This window comes from Hipposideros armiger, unplaced genomic scaffold, assembly GCF_001890085.2.
Source record: "Hipposideros armiger isolate ML-2016 unplaced genomic scaffold, ASM189008v1 scaffold_642, whole genome shotgun sequence".
Classification (NCBI taxonomy): domain Eukaryota; kingdom Metazoa; phylum Chordata; class Mammalia; order Chiroptera; family Hipposideridae; genus Hipposideros; species Hipposideros armiger.
Genome location: NW_017731992.1, coordinates 350,381 through 358,772, shown reverse-complemented (window position 1 = coordinate 358,772; position 8,392 = coordinate 350,381).

Sequence of the window (8,392 nt, the reverse complement as noted above, 5' to 3'; positions counted from 1 at the left end):
ACACACACACACACACACACTTTTTTTCAGGGAGAAACAAAAGCTAATAGAACTCAAAATATTAAGAGACCCCAAGTAAAACCAATTACTGTTCTAAGTCATATTGTTTAGAATTTCCAAATCATGTATTCAGGAATTTCTTAATCATTTTGCTTAAATCAAATGGTAGCAGCCGCATAATAAGTATTGAGTTAAAACCTCAGCTTTTCATAGTCATTACCTCTTTGACCCCCTACAAACAACTTAGCTTTTCTGAATCTCAGGTTCTCATTTACTAACAGACAACTGTCAGTCTCCTCAGGCAATTGTAAGAATCAAGTGCATTCGTTTTTATAGAGTACACAACAGTAGGTGCAGCCCACGGTGAGCACTGAGAAATATTTTTATTTGCATCAGTAAATATTTTATCAGGGCTCACAAAGTTATTCACATATTTTTTAAAATTCTCAGAAGCTCTGAACCTCACAAGAGTTAAACTTAAGTCAGTTGGCAAAACCTTTGACTGAAAACACAGGTGGCAGAGGAGTAATTAACATCAACAACTTGTGTTGCTCCAGATTGTAAAACTGAAAGAATATGTACATGTGCATTTACATATGAAAATAACTTGGTTTACAACAGTGAGACATACAAGAAAGCAAAATATGATTCGGATGATAATTCAGAAGTGACCCACTTATAAATTTAAATAAGTAAACATCCAGACCAACAACAGTGCTCTGTATTTCCATCAATATTTTTGGTGATCTATGTCAACAGCACTCTCCACTAGCACCTCAGTCCCACTCCCAGGAAACCCCATGGCAGGCCTAATGAGACAGGGAGTCAGTCTGCACAAGCTGCATCTCCCCTTCTGTGTTGCAGCCTCTTTTGTGATTCATCTAATACAACCATTCATCTTTCCACCCTCCTGAGCATTCTTCTAAGACTGCTCAAACCCACAAGCTTGACCCAAAATTATGATTTCTCCAGGGCTTCTGAGAAACGCTTATTTTCCATTCACTCCTGTTCCATACTGGGATAAAGTGGTTCCCATGTATATTATCTTCAATTTCAGACTTGAAGAATGAAAGCATTTTCCCTTCAGTCTTTTTTTCCCCTTACGCTATATATTGTGTCTATTTGAGAAAAAAAGACTAATTTTTGTTGTATTTCATCAATATTATGTAACGTAGTTTTATTTTCCAAATCTTAAGAACTAGACAAAAATCCTATAATGGAAAAAAAAAAAAGCTTCCCAGGTATATCAAAATAAAGATTTTTATTTTAAAAAATCATAAATACTTAATGAATGGACTGTTCCTTGAAAATTGAATATGAAATACATAATGCTGCAAGAAAAAAATCATTGATTCATTTCCATTGGTATCATCTGTAGTGTCAACAGAGATAATAAAAATAGCTTATGTTAACAGAATTTATGAGTGTGTATGATAAACAAAATAGAGCGTTACTAAAAATAATTTCAAAAACAATTCTAAACTTTCCCTGTCAAGATATTAGGAGTGTAAGAAACCAATTTGCTTTCCCCAGTAGCGTTCCTGAGGAGGCGTGACACAGGCATTCAGATAAATGTGATATATTGAAACATAGCAAATTGTCCTGCCCACATATCTTCTTTTAGAACCTTGTCCATATTTCCTCTAAAGAGTTTAAATCAATTTCCCATTCCCTTGAACATGGGTGGCCTTGTGACTGCTTCAATGAGAGACTGCGGCAGAGGCAATGTTATGTGTCTTCTGAGGCTAAACTATGACAAGGGTCGAGCTTCCGCCTGGCTCTCTTCCTTGTGCCTCATGCCTGCACATCTTACATGTTAACTGAGTTAACATGTAAGAAGTCTGCCTACCTTGAAGCCACCATGCCAGAGAGATCATACAGAGGACTTCATAGAGATAATAAGAGATGTCCAAGGAGCTTCTGTGTTCCAAATTGCAGCTATTAGAGTTTAGACTGCTTTAGCATAAACCAGCCTTCTGATAATTTCAGCCACCCAAGTTATGGATAAGCAGAACAGATAAAAGCTGTTCCCATCAAGCACCACCCACATTTCAATTATGAGAAAAACTAAATGTTGTTGTTTTGAAACCTCTCGATTGAAGAGGCTTCCTGTTACAGCATTTGAAACAGGAAGGTTGCTCTTCTAGCCAAGAGGATGAAGGGAGTGAGAACCTCAAATGGCTGAGCAAGGACACAATCAGGTTTCGTACAGCCTGAGGCTGATCCAAATGGTATGATGACCCTGGAGGATACATAAGCTGCAAAGGTGTCCCAACCTGAGGAAGAATAGCTAGCCTCTTTTGCTCCTATAAGAGTTCCTCACTGGCTGCTGGCTACCAGGTATGGGAGCTGTGTCCAAAGAGGTGGCTTTTGATGGTCAAGGGAGATACTTGATATAGAAGGGGGGTCCTACAAACCTTAGCAACCACTTTATAGAAGCTGGGGCTTCTGGGTCAGTCACCAAAAGCATCAATTATCTCAGGAGAGCACTAACTTGAGACAACTATCAATGAGTCTAAAATAATAGTGGTGTAAGAGCTCTCAACGAAATAATATCAAAGTGTGGCAACATGACATACAGAAATGAGCATAGGGTCATATGACCAAGATTTGAGACTTGACTTAACATTAACCTTGAGTAATTCACAAAAGCTCTCATTTCTCTATTCATTAAACATCTCCTGAGCATCAAAATCGGGCCTGGAATTTCTAGCTAGGATTCAGCTGATATATTCATCTACTCATGTAACTTAACTGCTTGAAAAGACTTCAAGTGCTTTGAAATTGAACATGTTCAAAAGCAGTTATGGAATTCATGGTCTTTGAATGGAAACTAAGCCTTCTTTCACCTTCTGTATTTCAAGTTGTGCACGTCAGGGATATCAGAGACATGCTTGGCATTGCTTCCGCCACTCCACTTCACCAAGACCTGTGTTTTTTAAGTGTCTCTTAAATGATTCTCATCTCTCCTTTTCTACCACGACAACCTGAACCCAGACTTATTCTCTCTCATCTGAAGCACTTGAATAGCATCTTAAATTGCTTCCTAGAGCTCCACCTAGGCACTTTCCAATTTGATTATATTTCCAGCATGCCCGAAGTGCTGAAATGAAGCTCTATTAATCTTTTCTGCATAACCGTCATCTTTGGCATGGCCTGAACTCAGCACACCTCCCTTGCTTGTATCAGCTCCAGCCTCCCTCTCTGTAAGTCTGCCATATACCTTTCTTCTATGTTCTCCAAACCGAACTCTTTGCCTGGAATTCTCTCTCCAAGTTTATCTCCTATTCATCCTTCGGATATTGAACCAGTGGCCCATTTTCTCTCTTTTCTCTCAACATAGGTGAAATCTCCGTTATTATTTTGGGCACTATCCTTTCATAGTACTTTTCAAAGTTGCAGCTTTAATAAGCTAATTGTGTGATTATTGGATCATTTTTTTTATTTACTCCACCATATTGGAAAGACCAATGAGAGCAAGAACCAAGTTCATTTTGATTTCCCAGTGTATCCCAAGTATTTAATACTGTTCCTGGAAAATGGGAAACATCTAATATATATTTGTAAAATGAATCAATAGAAATGACATAGCCTTTTCTGACCGCAGAACATTTGCACCTGTGGCTAATATCACTCTTCTTTGAGAAAATTAAGATCACTTTCACTGTACAGTAGTCATCTGATGTTCAGAAATTCTATTAGTTACACATGTGCTCATTACTTTTTCATGTGCAAATGGAGGACATGGAGTACAGATGCTTTGCAATGTAGAGTTCTTTCTCTTTCAAAAATGTGCTCAAATGCTTTCATATCTTCAATTCTAAAAACATTACACATTACGATTTGAAAGTACTTAGTAATGTCAGGAATAATTATCAAGTAATCTATAAAAGCATGTCATTACTTTGTGTTGACATGGCACTTGTAATTGCTTGTGGGGGATGAATACTTGAGCAGACATTAAAAATGAAATTACAGAACACAGGGTAAAAGGAAAAGACACAAAGGCTATTTGTTCTATGTCAAAATCAATAATGTCATAAAAAGAGGAAAAGGGAAAAGCGAGATAAACAGGATGACAATGGATGGGAGAGTAGGGAAAAAAGGCTAGGGAAAGAACAGAAACCAAAAGCAACTTTTTAAGTTCTCAGAATCTATCCAATTTAGAACCACTATACTATGCTAGCCTCTCCTCATCTCTGTTTTGTTCGTTTGTTTTTAGAAAAAAAAAAAAAAAGGGGTATCGTCAATGAGACTGGGATCTCCCTGGATCCTCTTCAAGTATGTACAGGCAAAACATACAATAATATTTTCACATGAATTTTGACAAACCACAATGATATATAATGAGAAAAGCAAACAGATGACTATGCAATTGTTAACCTTCCAAATGAGCTTAAAGAATTTGGCCTGTTGTGGGTCTTCATTCAAGCGAGCTTCCTAAACTACTCATTACATCAGTAATCCAGTAGGGACACTGGCCCGTCATCAGAGGATGTGTGATTAGGCAGCAGGACCTTGCTTTTTCTAATTTTGGGAGGCAGTGGGGGTGTCTCCTTTCTTCATATTGAATGCTTGTGACACTTGTTTGGATTAGGAAATGCAATGTGTTCTCAATAAATTAGAACATAGGGCAAGCTAGTATCTCTTAAAAATAAATTTATTTAAAAATGAAAGGAGAATTCTGCCCTCTTTGCTGAAATACATTCCTATACCTGTCTAGTTTGTGAATGTCTGAATCCCAAATCAATGATGAATCCAATGATTTTTACCTGAATGTAATCACAACTGAGTTTCATTTTGCTTAACTGGACAGTAGAAAGTAGAGGTTTTATAGAACCAATGTATATTTTCTTTGATATTAATCTGGACTTTATGAATAGCTACACATTTTTGCATGTGTTACATACTTTCAGTAAATTGGGACATTGCAGCCTAGAAAAGAACATATTTTAAAAGCTCAACCCTGGCTATAGAGATGAATTCAAAATAGTGTGGCGGGTTGAATCTTTTAACAGCAGGGAATGACCAGAGCAGAGCAGAGCAGAGCAGAGTGTGTGTGTGTGTGTGTGTGTGTGTGTGTGTGTGTGTGAGAGAGTGAAGGAGAGAAAGAGAGGATGAATATTTATTTTAAGGAACTGGCTTATGTGAATGTGGAGGCTGGCGAGTCTACATTCCAGACTGGCAGCCTGGAGACGCGGAAGAGTTGATATGGCAACCCAGTCTGACTGCAATCTGGAGGCACAACCCTTTCCATTTAGAGTGGCAAGTGCAGCAAGAGATTTTGCTTACCCTGGTTGGACCCCAGTCTTCATGGTAGTATGGGACTGTAGAAATGGCTCGCAAGCTGAAACCATGCATAGTGACCTCAAGAGTCAATGGGAAGTATATGACTGTTCAGTGACCTTAAACATTTTGTCAAAACATCAAATATTCTGTTGCTGGTATAAATGCATAGGGAAATGAAAAAAAAATACTAAGACTAATGTTTACTTAGTACACTGAAATTTAAAATATTAGAATACCAGGAACTAGACTCTTTTATTCTTTGTAAAATCTTACCAAGACTAGGTGAACGGTTCTTGCTTCCTTCTCATCATGTAACTTACATTGGGGAGAGCTTTCTTTGGATCATTTAAATATTTTTAATATTCCTCTTGGTGAATCTATTCTAGCTTGTTTTGCATCTTCTGCTATTCCTTTAGTAATTAGTCTACAGATTAAAATGTACACTTTTGGTTTTTAAAGTCTGATATAATTTAGTTCTATTACCATTTTCCAGAAAAGACAATGATTTTAGAAAACTTTAACTCCATTAATTGCTCTCTCAGGATTAAAAATAGTAAAACACTTTTTCATATATAATGTCCGATATTCTATCTACCATGACCACACTTACCAGCAAATAAAACTACATGACTGAAAACAGAGCAAAAAACAGACCATACCGCATACTATAAGAGGTTCCAATATCAGAATATTCAGGTACAGTTTTTAATGTGTGGGACTTATATATTCCAGAAATTAAATGACCTGATAAGGAATCACATCAGAACTCTATGAAAAATATCAAATGGAAATTCTGAACTTGAATAATGCGATAAATGAAATTTAGAGCTGAACAGATAGATGCATCTAACATCATTTTAAGATAGAAGAGTAGATTCATTAACTGAAAGATCAGTGCCAAGTTGGGTTTATTCCAGCAGTACAAATTTGGATTACCATTTAAAAAGCAAATACTTTATGTTGCTACATTGACAGAATAAAGGAAAAATGTATTTCAAAACATCAAAAATAAACAAAAATTTCATAGCCAATAGCCATTCTTGGATAAAAACCATAACAAACTAAGAATACAAGGGAACATGTTCAATAGCATAAAAAAGACATATCTGCTAAGTAAAATTTCAAGAGGATAGTTCAATTGTGCTCCGCCCTCATTTCTGTTTGGCAAAAATATTTGGTTTAGTACCCAAGCACCTCTCTCTCTCTCTCTTTTGCCCTTTGTATGCAGTTGGAGTTTAATTAACATGACTCATCTGTTCTTCCATGTTGTCTACTTTTTCTATTAAAGCTCTTAATGTGTTAACCAGTTGTTTTTAATTCCCTGTATAAGAATTCCAAAATCTGTGCCATGCCTGAGTCTTATTCTGATGCTTGCTTTCTTTTAAGACTGTCCTTGCCTTCTAAAGCATGCCTTACAATTTTTGTTGAAAGATAGACATGGTTCATTAAGTAACAGGAAATGAGGTAATAAGTCTGCAGTGTGATGTTTTAGTTGATCTGGTTGAGTTGGCTGTGTTTAAAGTTTGTCGTAGCTGTAGCTGTCAGAGGCTTCAATTCTTATTTGTGTTCTTGTTTTTGTCCCCTTTGCTGTCTTTGGATTTTCATAAAAACTTCTTACAGACTGCATGTTACAGCTCTTGTAGCTATAACCCACTGTTGCTGTACTGGAGTCCTCTTGGTGTGGTAGAAAGATGCAGGGTTATTTATCCTATAAAACGATGATTAAACCTCAGTGTTTAAGTTGCTTTATGTTCCACAGCTGTGACCTTCACAGCTGTGTCTCAACTTTTTTTCTCCCTTTTTATAAGACAGGAAGGCTAGAGGGGACTGGAGTCAAAGAAATGCCCTCTCCAGTAGAGGCTGGGGTTTTAACAACGTGTTTCTCTTGGAGAGCAGGCCTTACTTAAGGAGAAGACTCTGGGTGCATTTCTCAGTGGTTGTGCTTTCCCTCCCACCTCCACAGCCACCAGGGGAACTTTTCTTGGCTCTCACCATGAGAATCGAGTGGGACTCATAAGGGAAAAATCTATGAAAATCGGGGGCTTTCTTTAAGACCTCAGACTGTGACCCTCAGAGTTTCTTGTTCTCATGCTTGTCCATCCTCAGCCTCTAGCAAGTTGACAAAATGAATATGTTCGTGTTCCTGCCAGTTTATGGAGAAGGGGCTCCAGCTTCAGGTGAGCGGACGTGGCTGTGATTCTCTGAATTTGCCTGTCTTTCAGGTTTCAGGCCAGTGATTTGTCCTGTGATCTCAGTTTTCAGAGAGGTCCCAGAAAGGTCATTAATTTTCATGCTGTTTTGCTTTTTTTCTCGTAAGGACAGGACAGAAGACCAGCGCATTCCATATTGGGCCTTCAGATGGACTCTTAATACTTCAGTGACATAAACAATTCTGAGCTCATTAGACATTAAAAGTACCTTCTATTTGTAAGTTGAGAGAAATGATCAAAAGGATTTACAATTTGGCACGGCAACTGAAATGTTGTTATGTGGAATGATCTTAATGAAAAATTAGCTAAAGAAACCCAGTGTTAAATGACAGAGTTCCGTTGATTAAAAACCTGTTAAGTTGGTTTGCTATAAAAGCTGGAAAGACAGGTCCGATTCACAGACCTGCACAATCTCTGTGTGCTTCAGTGTGTAAAGATTTGTAAACGTTCAGTTTTAAGTGCCCATCTTATGGGATGTATTCATTCACTAGGTGCCAAGCACTGTTTGGGCACTTGGGGTGTGGTAATATAAAAACAGGCAAGGGCCTCTGCCATCACAGAGCTTACAGTCTCATGAGAAGATAGAGCAACATAAATAAAATATACAGCATGCTGGAAAGTGGTAAGACGTAAGCAGGGGAAAGTAGGGAATGGAAACCTGGCAAGGTTATTTGTAAACAGCATGACCAGAAAAGGGCTTATTAAAAAAGTTGACATTGAAGTAAAAGCCTGGAAACAGTAAGGGACTCCCCCACGAAGATAATGGAGGAAAAGCATTCCAGAGCTTCATGGGCAGAGGCTGTGAGGCAGGTGTGCCCAGTATGATATATGATAAAGAGAGACAACCAGGAAACCAGTGTGGCTGGGGCTGCATGCAAAAGCATTATAAGTCA